At 34.0% G+C, this 14306-nt stretch overlaps 1 protein-coding gene across 3 annotated transcripts in view; it reads right to left on the bottom strand.

Moving 5' to 3' along the window:
• Positions 1-14075, bottom strand: part of elovl1b (ELOVL fatty acid elongase 1b) — a 62514-nt gene extending 48439 nt beyond the window's left edge. For all 3 annotated transcript variants that reach the window (XM_056467773.1, XM_056467772.1, XM_056467774.1), the window contains exons 1-2: positions 13980-14075; positions 13638-13722 (exon numbers count right to left, since the gene is read on the bottom strand). The gene's annotated coding sequence lies outside the window, so the exon portion shown is untranslated. The remainder of the gene's footprint in view (positions 1-13637; positions 13723-13979) is intronic.
• Between the last annotated feature and the right edge of the window lie 231 nt (positions 14076-14306).

The raw sequence follows: 14306 nt of genomic DNA, 5'->3' as shown, positions 1-14306 counted from the left end.
TTTCTAATCCCCATTAGACAAGAAGAAAATAAAGTAGTGACTGCAGGTTAAAGGAATATAGTGGAGTAAAAGTACCAATACTGCACTAAAAATGTACTCAAGGGAAAGTAAAAGTACACCATTTTAAAACTACTTAATAAATTACAATTTCTGAGAAAAACTACTCAATTACAGTAATTTGAGTATTTGTAATTAGTTACTTTACACCATTGGTGATGGCACATATGCCCTGGGAATCTACTACTATTTGCAGTGATAAAGATATACAGTACATTCAGTCTCCAAAAGGCCAAAGTGTAAATTAAAATTTGATTGGTTTGATCTGAGAAATATGAATTTTCTTATTGATTGTGATAAACCACACGTCATACGCTGCCAACATCTTAAGTGCCAACATACGTGCACATTTTAAAAAGATTTTTGCTGTTTGTTCAAACTACTATTTAAAATGAGCTGAATCAACACAATTCTTCGTTTTTTTGGGGACACCTTAATTGATTCATGTTCAATCAAATATCAAAAGTTAAATAAAAACAGCCCAATCTTTAATTACCATCTTTGTAAACCACATATTCTCTGCTTTCCAAAGATACCACACATTTACCTGTAGCTTGTGTATAAATTGAAAAATCAATGGTCAATTTTTTTGTTTTTTTTTGGTGCATGTGCTTATGCTGATGCATTAAGCATTAAGTTAACTTAATCGATTGGTGTTGGGTCAACATGAAGGAATTGTGTGGAACTCATAAATTTTTACAGTGCATTCACTTGCCACCAGAAGTCAATGATCTAGAAGTGATATAAAAATTGTAAACATTTTTGTTACAAAAACAAGTCAATTTGCTTCATAAGACAAGCGTTAACCCCCTGGCAGCTAGGGCTGGGTTAATCGATCTTGATATTGATAGTATCGATACCAGAGATGGTTTTGGAATTAGATTGATCCTAGCCTGAAGTTACTGATATTTAATTGAAAATTTCTAATGTAGATTGCCCCACTTTCAAAGTGAAGACAAGTCTAGAAATGCAGCATCCGTCACAAATTGTTCTCTCATGTTGTTCCTTAGCTATTCTTTCAGCATGAGACAAAGCAGCGCTTTTGGCTACAGTGAATGACAAATGAAAGCAAGAAAGATGAAGATTGTATTTTCATATTATTTAAAATATATATTATTTTTATTGATTTAAATGACAGAGAAGAAGTGTTGTTTGAAGTTCAAGAGAGGAGATAGAAATACAAGATAGAGAAGAGATAAAAAATGTTTCTGCCAGCACAAAAAAAAAAATATATTATTATAAAATAAAATAAAATAAATGCAAGCCAGAAGAGGAAGAAGCAAACATTCTATAATAATTGAAAAAGTATCGGTGGCAATATCGGCAATACTGGCCCTGTATTTAATTGGGATCTATTGGATCAATACCAAATTTTGCAGTTTGACAACCAATTTATTTGCTTTTGGAAACTTAAAAATAAAAGTCACCATTATAAACATCGTCATAACCCAAATAAATAAATAAATAAATAAATAAATAAATAAATAAATAAATAAATAAAAATAAAAAAAAAAATATATATATATATATATAAAACCAGATATAACAACACCATAATAGACCAGATTTTAAAACTACTCTGCCTATGTTCATCTGACAGAAAAGAATCATATACACTGAGAATGGCTTAAAGCTGAGCAAATTATGGTTAATTATAGTTAACCATTATTTATATTTTAAATTATTATAATTATTTTAGAGTGAATATTCCTCTAACTTAACAATTTCTTTCTTCGGTTGAACACAAAACAAGATAATCTGAAGAATATTACAAAAAAAAACATTCAATGACATCCATAGTAAGAACAAAAAATATCTATACATATATATGGATGTCAATGGCTGCTTTTACCCCAACATTCTTTGGTATATCTTCTTGTATGTTCAACATAAAGAAACTCACAGAGGCTTGTAAAAAAAAAAAAAAAAAAAAAAAAAAAAAAGGAAAAACAAAAATTGTTGAGTAGGAGGAGTAAATGATGACAGAATTTTCAACTTTGGGTCAACCGTCTCTTTTAATAAGCTTGTATTTATTTAGATAATCAACAGCAAGAAGTTACTGAGTTTCATTCTTTTGGACGAAACAATCTATAAAATTACTAAGATATTTGATCTATCGGGAACAAGACAGCACAGCTCTCCTTCAAAGAAGTGAATCAAGAGCTTCTTCAGGAAAGAGACAAAGACAAGTAAAGGACTCTCATTCCAGCAAGTCATAACCAAAAACTTAAAAAGCCCGACAGAAAAAGGCATCACTCAAAGTTGAGTTTAATTTATTGCTGCCGTTAAATGTCAAGTGTCATCCGCAAATCTTTTTCAGCTCAACTAGTCTTTACAGGAGAAACTTTTCCTACACAAACTGTCCAAACAACAAAAACTCCTGCATTTCCACTCATGCCCTCACCGTACCAGTGGAAATCTGAGACTATCCCATTACAAATGGCCTCTGTGTAGGTGTTGAAGGTGTGGTTATGATTGAACTTCTCTGGCTTCAAACTCAAGCTGCGTTTACCCTTGTGAACTTGGCGCAGAAAGGAATACAGATTTCCGTTAGAATCAGCACTTCATGTCGAGAAAACATTAATCCTGTCATCATTTAGTCATAATTGAAGATCATTTCATCATCACGAATACTTAATAATTCACCCTCAAAGTTGAAGATTTACACCATTTACTCATCCTCAAAGTGTTCCAAACCTTTAGGAGTTTCTTTATTCTGTTTAACACAAAGAGATTTTGAAGAAAGCTAAACAACGATAACCATTTACAACAACAGAAGCAAAAACAAATATTATGAAAGTCAAGTTACTGATTTCCAGCTTTCTTCAAAGTACTTCATTTTGTGTTAAAGCACATGATGAAAATCCTCTTTTGTAAGCTGTTTGGACAGAACTGTGTTTAGGTATAGTGTGTCTACAGTCATACTGGAATGATAGAAAGACAAGTCACTTTTTGATTTCCTTGACGCTAAAATAGGATCCAAATCCCTCCCATTTTGAGGCCCACTGCAATGTGACGTAGGAGTGCGGTTTCCCCGCCCACCGAATTAATTGACAGCCATGTATTAACATAGTGCGTATAGTCACAGAGCTCGAAATTGCATCCGTTTTGGTTGCATATGCGCTTGAAATGTTATTTATGCGACCTCAAAATATATTTGGGAGCATTTGTGCGAGTGCATAAAATTGTTGCCGTGCGAACAGTTTTCACAGCAAAATGTTAACCACATGCGCGGATTTAGGACACATTCACGCATTATGCAACTACACCTAAAAAACACCAAACGCAGCGCTCAGGAATGTTTCAAAACAGTTGACATGTCAACTTGCTGCAGTAAACAAAGCCTGCAATGCTCTTCTTATTGGCCCACTGCGCTAGAACAGAACGTAAATAGATTGGTTAATATCAGCTGTCAATCACTCTGTTTCGATGAAAGAGAGCTACAGCCACGAAAATGTAAAGGTCTGGATACGAGAGAATGAAAACAACACTGACAGATTTAGTTTAAGAAGCCACCTAAAGTTACAAATAATGGCACATCTGATCATGTGGTGAATGTTAATCCACCATTTACACTTTTCAAGCCAGTGGGATGGAGTTTGCAGGTAACAGTGTTTGATCTACACATTTTAAGCATGAGATGTTCTATTTAATCCTTCATTTAATTGTCACGATGGTGTCAGTCATGCGACTGACACCACGTTCACCATGTTAATCGCTAAAGAGCATGCATTCACTGAGATAAAACGAATATTGCAGCTCTTGAAAAGACCGTTAATGCTATTAACATGACGTATGCAAACAACAAGTTATATGTCAATAGCATCTGCGCAATATCAATCACCACCCATGAGAACAGCACAGTTATTATTGTTAACTCAGTTCATCTCATTCACATCAAGCAGTGTGTGCAGGGCTGATGAGTGCATGCAAATATTGGTTTATTTGTTAGTTTTGAATAGAGTTGGTTTCAAATGCAATAAATTTGTTAATATAAAACGTGTAGTAACAGTGCTCAATTTTTGGTGGGTACGACTAAATTTTGGCTAATTTTCAATTCCAAGAACGCAGAGATTGGACTTACATTATTGTGGAGACCAGTCTTGCCAGATGTCCTCAGAAGAACAAACTCGGGAGACCACGAGAACAGAGAATGCGTCCTTTTGAGAAATGAGATGCTGCATTCTTCCTGATGGTCACGTGACCTTCACGCGTTTTTAATAGAAAATTATTTAAACATTCATACTACGATTTATTGTTTTTCCCCTATACCTTACTCCTAAGGTAAATAAGTGATATCTCTGAACTTTAATAATAAATCTAAATAAAATGCTGAACTTCCCACCTCCAGTCGCAATGACTTCTGGGACTTCTGAGTCTGCATCGGTGCGTCCTCGATATCAAGAACACATCGGGGAAGTTTCACACATCCTCCGTTCTTGTGGTCTTGAGTATTGGAACTGAACTTTGGCAGCTGAGGATGACGTTACACGAGAACACGAGGACGCAAGACCGCTGAAGAATGCATATTGAGAAACAGCCAATGTCTGGTGCGTCTAAATTTTTGAAGTTAGGAGCACCGATGCTACCAAGAAAAAAGGTTAATTTCGAGCCCTGAGTCATATCCACAAGATAAGATGTGCGCAAAGCAACTTGGATTAAAAGATCTGTTCGGCTCTCTGTGATCAGCAGCACCTCAAGAATGAGTTTTAAAAATTTTAAATGTTTCTAAAACAGCGCATGTTTTTAAATTAACACCGTAAAATCGCTTCGTAATTCTTCACCACAGCCGCATGTCAGTACAATTATAAAAGAAGACGCTTCAATTCCAGTTCCATGACTTAAATCAGGTTTATTTTGAACATTAACATAACGGAGGTCTATATATGTATGTTAACGTGTATTCTGTCAGATTTGCCATGCAAAAACTAAACGTGTGTGTGTGTGTGTGTGCGTGCGTGCGTGCGCGTGAACTTTACAATGACATTCTGTGTGACTCATTGTTGTAGAAAGGTTTGAATTAACTCCACAACAAATACATCAAATAACAGCTGGAAAAGTTCTTACTGTAGTAAGGGAGATCTGCGTCATTCTTGTTGGTCACTTTGCTGTTTATCTACTCATTTTCATTAAATGCGCAGGCAACAAAAACAGCAACAAAGTCAAAACAGCTCAAATGTACACAAAGGTATAATAAATAATCTGAGTATTTTGGGTAATCCGGGTATTTTGAGCTGAAACTTTAGACACATTCAGGAGACACAAAAGACTTATATTAAATCTTGAAAAAGGGGTAAAATAGGTGCCCTTTAAAAGAAAAATAGAAACTCAAACAGGTTTGGAATAAGTGAAGACTATCCTTTTATAGTGGCGTCAAACACCGCTTAAAAAAAAAAATGGGTGCAATATAATTAATATATGCACTGCCAGTCTAAAAGTACAGTGCAGTACTGTGCTGTTTATACATCATCTTCTCACTTTTCAGTAGATTCAGCAGCTCTGTTCACAATAAATGCAACAAACTCCTTTCTCAACTGAGTCTAGATTGCCATAAACACACATGATAAATGCACAACATGCACCAACCATCATTCCAAACTGGGAGGGAGATAAACCAGTTCTTGCATACAAAGAAGAAATGCAGTTTTTTTTCAATGGTTTAATGCTGTAAAATTAAGAACTCAAGACATACTGTGCCTTGACAAAGTATTTATAATCATACCACTTCATTTTTTTTCCCATTTGTGACCCTGTACCACAAAACCAGTCATAAGAGTCAATGTTTGAAATTGAGTTCTATATACATCATCTGAAAGCTGAATAAATGAGCTTCCCATTGATGTAAACTTTAATGTTAATTTTAGGTGAAATATCCATTTACACAAAACATTCCTTTAAAAAAAAACAGAAAACATTTACTACTAAAAATTTCATGACTTTTTTTCAAAACTTTGGCCTAGGGCCAATGACATAGGGCCCTTTCATACACCCGGCGCAATAAGGTGCAAGACATATATGGCGCAACCAGCGCAACCCTTTTTTTTTTTAATCCATTGGCGCCACTTTGTAGACTCATGGGTGTTCGAGTCTAAAAAAGGCAGCGTGTTAAGGCACGTTGTTGGCATGTTGCTATTTTTAGAAATTGAAATAGACAGCGCCATTGACCAATTGAAAGCTGGTCTAAAGCCCAGCGCAGAGCACGCAAGTTATGCGCCCATGTGGGTCCAAACGCTTACACATTGCTTAATTCATACATAATGTACAGCAATACACAAATATCTTTACATATGAAAAAAAATTAAAGGATTAAATGTTACAAAAATGATTATTTTCTAGATAAATATAAAAACCACTCCCTCCATGCCTTTATCTCGGGGGGCATTTTTCAGTTTATTCATGACAATTTGCATTTGTATAATATTATTATTAGCAGTATTATTATATGCATATTTACATTTGTTTTAATTTAGGGTGCTTTCACATCTGTAGTTCGCTTCATTTGGTCCATCAAGAAATGATACATTGCATTTTCTGCCGTCTTTGGGTTGTTTTCACACCACACTGCTGGCTTTGGTCCGAACAAGATGAAAAGAACTAAAATGCAGTCATCTGACAACATCCACATCACTCATTGGCCAGATGTTGTTAAGCATATTTGCTAAACTGCTTAGTCAGAATTCACGTGCGGCAAAAGGCAATGGAACTACCGCAAGTAAACAAACCGGCAGACGCAAAATGTCGCTTTTTATTATGGAGCTATGACTGCGCTGACTGTTTGTATACATCACTTTAAACAAACTATACATTTCGAGAATAATGCGGCTGGAAAACAATGTTTTAATGCGTCGCACGTCACTTCAGGAGGAGGTGTGAATTAATTTAGCTAAACTGCGACATGGTCATCTTGCAAAAATATTACCAACGATCCATCAGGTAATGTTTTTCCCTCTTTCTCTCTGTTTGTAAAGTGCTGTCAAAAAATATTTTTCCTCCACACCCCATAAGACAAGACAGCGCATCGGACTACGGCAGCTGGATTAGTCCAAAAGGCGCAGTACTTTTTGCGGTTGGGTCTGTTTTAGTTCGGATCATGTTCTCACCACAAACGAACTGCTCCTGGGTTCGTTTGAAAGCGTACTGAGACCCCTTCTTCGAGGGGGTTCACACCTGCCCAAACGAAGCGCACCAAGAGGGAATACAAACTCTAGTGCAATTCAACCAAGCTAAATAAAGTTCATGCAGACTTTTGACTAGCAGAAACCACTGGCAAAGCTATTTATCAACCACTTAAAGGGGGGAAATAGTCTCATATTTCACCAACAAAGTCTCTGCTACCAGGGGCTACAAGAAATGGCTCATCTGATAACAATGCACCATGAAACCATGACAACCAATGAATAAAGCTAAATGCCAGGATGCAAAAGTTTCAGTCTTTGCGATTAAGGGTCTGGTGACATTTCAACAAAGACAGCAGGTATTGTTGCATTTTGCAACTTAAATTAGTCAGTCAGTGGTACATGAAGATGCAGACCCACAAGTGTTTGCAAACAGGTATTTCTCCATTTCTGTGGTTGGTCCTAAAAAGGACAAACAAACAAACAAAAATAAAGAACTTCATCACACAACCAGTCATCCAACACAGCAAAACTGATCTGTCAGGACATGAATATATCAGCCAGTGCAATATATGGATGGTAGTAAACAGTTAAAGGTATACTTGAGCAATAAACGACTAGTTGCTTTTGAGTCTTGTCTAACTGATATTTCGAAGAATTGTGAACTGTGCAAATTAACAAATATCCAGCGACTCTGACATTCCATTTGATTCATGCAATATACACAAGAAATACATGATTTATGAAGCTAATAAAGAGATAAAGGAATTTACGCAAAAATAAAAATCCTTTACAGCCATGGAAACCTTTTTTTTGTTGTTATTGTTCCATAGATAACAGCAGCTTGACACTTTCCAAGAAAAACCTTTTATTCTTTCGATTCAGCTCTAACTTCCGATTCAGTCTAAAAATGAATGGAAGTGAATGAGACTGGAAGTCTCGAGCCAAAATGATTCAATTGGCTGCGCCCACTCGTACGCAGAGAATAAGGTGAATAATGAGATCAAATATCTAGAGCTGTGGCAAAAATCATTTACAAAATCAATTCTGCATTGATTGAGATTTTCAAAATACATTTACGATTCCCTCTTGAATCGATTCGGAGTTTAGTTTTTAACAGTAGATGGCGCTGTAGGCTAATTCTTAGTCATACACCCTGACAAGTAAGAGTGTTTGAGTGTTCGGCATAAGTCATACAAGTTAACTTTTTAAATTAATGTAAACTTTTAGATGTAAACACTGCTCACTATATGAACACTCGCTTAAAACTTTCATTACTTTAATAAGGATTTATATTAGGTTCAAGTGGTATTTGTAAGGAAATGGATGCAAGCAGAGTACGGCTGTTTGTAAAGCACTACTGTAAAACACAAGAAAATGTCAGAAACTCATCCACATTTACATACAACAACGGTGTTACATATAATATAATATTGTCTATATGATATAATCGGTGTCACATTCAAATACTGTTTAAATAGGTGCTCTCCCTGAAAGGAGAAACCAAATTCCACACTGGAAGAGACTGATATAAAAAAAGAAATGAAAAATTGAAAAAGTGTGCGAGCTGTCACATTAGTTAAGTGCTCTGATTACCTTACTCGGTGCTGTATTATGATAGGAATGAATGATGAACGAATGTGTCACAGAGGAATGTCTCTTTTCAGGAATGAAAAGAATTAAACTAATGCGCTTGTTTGATTCAGCAAGCCTGAATAACGTGTTTGAAGTGTCTGAAGTGTGATGTACTAGTTTCACACCTCATGCACTGAAATAAAATTAATGACACATGCCCTCTCATAGCTCCATTAAGTACTTCTTTATCATTACAAATGACGTTGATGTCACAGTGACAAATCAAATATGAAATCGATTAAACTTTTCAAAATACACATGATGCAGTATATTTCTATAGTCTGATATAACTCAAAATACTATGCTGATGTTAAAACAATACTACAAAAAAAACAACTAACTAACTAACTAACTAACTAACTAACTAACTAAATAAATAAATAAAAATATATGAATTTAAAAAAGTAGTTTTTTTAATAAACATTAGTTATGATAAAAATGTTTTTCATTTTTGCCATCAGGAGCCTTAGTATCTTTATCCCTACCTCTGCTTCCCAGTAGGTGCTGTTCTACTAGGCTAGAGTGGCTGAAAGATTAACCTAGAGCTGAAAATACAAACAGCCGATAACAATCAGATTATCTGCAATGGTTTCAGTCATTCACAGTTGGTTTAAAGTATTTTTTCTTAATTAAGCCTAAATTATATTGGATTAGCTCATGAAAACATAAATAAATGCTTTTTTTTAATATTGCTGATAGCATTTTATAGGGGGAACTGTTACATCACAAGAAATACTGGTTTTGATACACTAAACAACAATATTACATATATTTTACTTATATTTGTGTTGCACTAATTAATAAATAAAACATTTTTAATGAATGAATGCATTAATTAATTAATGAATGAAGTTATTCGAAACACTAAACAACAATATTGCATATCACATTTGACCATATCCTCCAAATATTATATGAATGAAGTAAATCGAAACACTAAATATTTTTCTATTTGTGCAGCCCTAATAAATAAACTAAAATACAATTTGAATTAATGAAGTCAATCGAAACACTAAACAACAAAATTGCACATCAGATTTTTTTACCATATTTTCCTGAATATTTGTGCAGCCCTAATAATTAAACAAACAATTTTTAACTATTTATGAATGAATGAATGAATGAATGAATGAATAAATGGTAATCGAAACACTAATCAAGAATAATGCATATCAGATTTCCGAATATTCGTGCAGCTTTAATAAATAAATAAACAAAACGAAAAAATAATGAATGAATGAAGAAAAGGAATAAAGTTAATCGAAACACTAAACAAGAATAATGTATATCAGATGTCCGAATATTTATGCAGCCCTAATGAATAAAAAATAAATAAAATTAAAAAATTGAACGAATTAATTAATAAAAGGAATAAAGTTAATTGAAACACTAAACAAGAATATTGTATATCAAATTTCTGAATATTCTTGCAGCTTTAATAAATAAACAAATAAAACAAAATAAGGAATGAATAAATGAATGAAGAAAAGGAATAAAGTTAATCGAAATACTAAACAAGAATATTGTATATCATATTTCCGAATATTCATGCAGCCCTAATAAATAATAAATTAAATAAAAAAATAGAATGAATTAATGAATAAAAGTTAATCAAAACACTTAACAAGAATATTGTATATCGAATTTGTAAATATTCGTGCAGCTTTAATAAATAAAAAAAACAAAAAAGGAATGAATGAATGAAGAAAAGGAATAAAGTTAATCGAAACACTAAACAAGAATAATATACATATCAGACTGTTTAATATTCATGCAGCCCTAATAAAAAAAAATAAAAATAAAAAAATTAATAATAAAAAAAATGTAATGAATGAATGAAGAAAGGAAAAAAATAACGTTAATCAAAACACAAAACAAGAATATTGTATATCAGATTTCCGAATATTAGTGCGGCCCTAATAAATAAATAGAACAAACAAAAGGAATGAATGAAGCCAATTTCTGTCAAACTCCATGGGCTTCAAGATATTTCAGTGCAATTCAAAGAGAAAAAAAAAATTGTTAATCTATAAATTGTTCTGAATATTTAATATTTCTTGAATATTGTTACATTATCAGTAAAAACTCTTGCGTCTTTGTGCAATTTTAAAAACTTCCCTATTCCAATGTTTAAAATACATTTTGTACAACACAAAACCATCCCAAAAAATGTCACTCAATCCTTACAAACCAAAACTTTCCTGTCTCTTACAGTAAACAACGGTTAGAAAAAGAGAAGTGGGCTTCTTACATTTATGTAACAAAGAAAAAGAGGTAGCAACAGATCCTTTCCACTGCATTATGAGAGTAACATATCACCCAAATTACATTTTTCTTCAAAATAAAATGTAAATTAATAAAACTGACGCATGGATGAACAGCTCACAATAAGTAAATAATAAAAAATAGGAGTAATTGTCAATTTTATGTCAATTTTAAGAAAAACAATATATAACAAGGCATTTAAGACAAAGTTTGAGAAAACCCTAGCTGGCGAATTTATTAAAAGCAACTTTGTTGTTTGCAAGTATGACTTCATTTCATGAAGGACAATTAAACAAGCGCACACTGGAATATATCCAGGAACAGTGAAACTTGACTAACATAAACATTACTGGGCAATCTTTTGTCTTGTAATAACAGAGCACCATACCATCCCACAAAAGTAGAATGTGAAAGGTTAATGGGTGTAGCAAACTCGGCAAAGTCTCATTCATCCCTTCGGCGGAAACTAACTGAACTGTGAGGGAATTTACAAAACACTAGAAAGCGAAAGAATCTTTCACCACATTAACAGGAAAGACGAAGCTCTCCTCTGAGGTTCAGTTAAAACATTATCTGTGACTCAAACAGTTCATTCATTTAGCAATTGAGGAGTAAACTTACACTGTAAAAAATGCTGGGTTCCACACAATTCCTTCATGTACTCCCCAAATTAAATGAATATTTTTTACTCATTTAAATGGATTGAACATAAAACAATCAAGTTGTGCCAAAAATACTTAAGAATTGTTGATTCAGCTCATTTTAAAGAAGTAGTTTGAACAAGCAGCAATTTTCTCCATACAAACTGCCATTAGTTTGAACAAGCAACAATCATTTTTCAGTGTACTTTCAATAGCAAAACACAGCAACATTTCTGTACAGTAAACACCATTTTAACATTAGGCTAAATAACATTTCCATAAGGGGAGGGTCACCTTCACTCATCTTCACTCAAGGTCAAAAACTTCTAAAAGGTAAGATCACTGACAGCTACACAAAAAGTAAAGCAGAGTAAAAGTCTACTGCCTCTTCAGATCAATCACCTATTACAATTTAAAGTACAACTTTTCCACTGGTTTGTTGCAAATAACTACAAGACAACTGAAAGACGTTTGAGAAAACCCTAGCTAGCAAGTTTGAGAAAACTCAAGTTAGCAAGTTTATCTAAAGCAACATTACGCAGTTTGTGAGCATGACTTCAGCTCATTAAGAAAAATTCAAGCACACACTGAAATAGATCTATGAACAGAGATGAAAGCACAAGTTAGTGTTGATGTTTCATTATAAATCAACCACACCACTCTCAAATGAAATGTATATGCTTGTTACGATGCACTAGGCATAATGAGTGGCTTTAACTGCCCATTATAATGTCTACAGTACACTTTAAATGGATAGTTCACCCAAAAATGAAAATTCTGTCATAACTTACTCACCCAAACAAGTTTGACTTATTTTTTTTTTATATTTTGAATACAGCTGGAAACCTGTAACCATTGACTTCCATAGTATTTGTTATTCCTACATTAAAAGTCAATGATTACCTATTTTCAGGGTTCTTTAAAATATTTTCTTTTATGTTCGACAGGAATAAAGAAACGTATAAAGGATTTAAAACCACACGAGTAAATGGTGAGTTAGTTTTTCATTTTGTGTGAACTATCCCTTTGTGTCACTTCAGATAACTAATTACAGCAACAGGAAAAGCACGGCCAACACAGGAAGACAGCATGTGTCTACACAGAGATCACTGCGCAACATACACAGATGCCTATTATTTTAAAACAGAAATGGTTTCAGGAAGAACCTTTTAACAATAACCAACCCTTTCAACTACACATTAAGGTACTTTACACAGCAATTTTTTTTAAATGTTCCTGACACAAACCGTTAAATGAAAAATAAAAATGGTTCTTCAATGTAACTGCTGTGAAAACCCAATGTTAAACCATCATTTTTAGGAGTGCAGTAAAAATTTATGATAACTGAAGCAGAGCAATTACGGAGCCTAGTCTAACAACAGAAAGGATGGTAAATAAATGTGTTGAGGTAAAGCTGGTTTTACATTCACAAATTCAGACTTTCTCTTTAATAAAATCCTTTCTGAAAAGCATTCTTTGCAAATTCCAAATAATGAAATCCTTATTAGCAGCCAAGGACTATCAAAGTACAGCATTGTTCACAGTCAAATAAATAGTGGTAATGATGTTTTAAATCATACTTACATGTGATTCCAGACTGACTATTTAAAAGTACCATGGTAAACAATATAGGGAGCATTGCCACTAATCTAATGTGTAAACATAAAACCAAATTAACTTCTATAATAAATGTTAGGTTACATCATCCCTTTCTGGTACCTTTAGTCTTCTCTTAATCGTTTACCATTCTCTCATTTTGTTTGCGTTTGTTTGTTTATCAAATTTACATCATATGCAATCCCTTTATTTGTAAACATCACTTTACTAAAAATATATAGCTTCCATTAACAAAGTCATAGGTTACTTCTTATGCTTTAGCAATACAAATGTAGTTTTGTAGAAAAAGAACTATGGAAAGACTCACCAAGAAGAAAAATGTGTACTCGTGCTCTGTCAGAAATTCGTTCAAACGGTTTTGGTACCTTCAGATTCCGACTACTAGGACACACCTGAACAAAAGACAGGAAACCCACGCGATGAGCGTTAAACCAATCGCAGCCTTTCAGAGGCGGGGCCAACAACAGTATAACGTTATTCCTTCATGTCACTTTTCTGATCAAAACCTAGTGTGTACACTTTTACGTTAAAATTAAGCCCAATAAATGACTTCAAAGTCTAACTATCTATCACATAAAACAAGTTAGTTTTCTAAACTATTCACAGTACATTTCTATGTAGGCTACTTCATCTTTCGAGACGGACCGACCTGTAAAATGATGCAGCAGAGCTCCTCTGAGCTCTTCAGGTGGGAATGATGTTTACTCGTCCTGCCCTGCTCCCGAAAACCGACTGTACTTTCGTGTTTCCCCTCAGGTGTTTTGTAGGCTTAACCCAGCCCTGCGAGACAAAGCGTAGGCGCAGGCTGTGTCTCCAAACCTACTGACATGCTAACGTTTTGAATTTGTCTGGCATAGGGGCAGTGGGTGTGACGCTTGTTCTAAGTAGGCAGCACTACGTTTTGAGACACAGCCAGATGACGAGACACCCAGGTAAGCCACTGCTCATTGAACGTGTCTTTTAAACATTTTATGAA

This window comes from Danio aesculapii, chromosome 11 (genome assembly GCF_903798145.1).
Source record: "Danio aesculapii chromosome 11, fDanAes4.1, whole genome shotgun sequence".
NCBI lineage: Eukaryota > Metazoa > Chordata > Actinopteri > Cypriniformes > Danionidae > Danio > Danio aesculapii.
The sequence above is the reverse complement of the archived record's forward strand: the minus strand, read 5'-3'. Positions and strand labels throughout refer to the sequence as shown.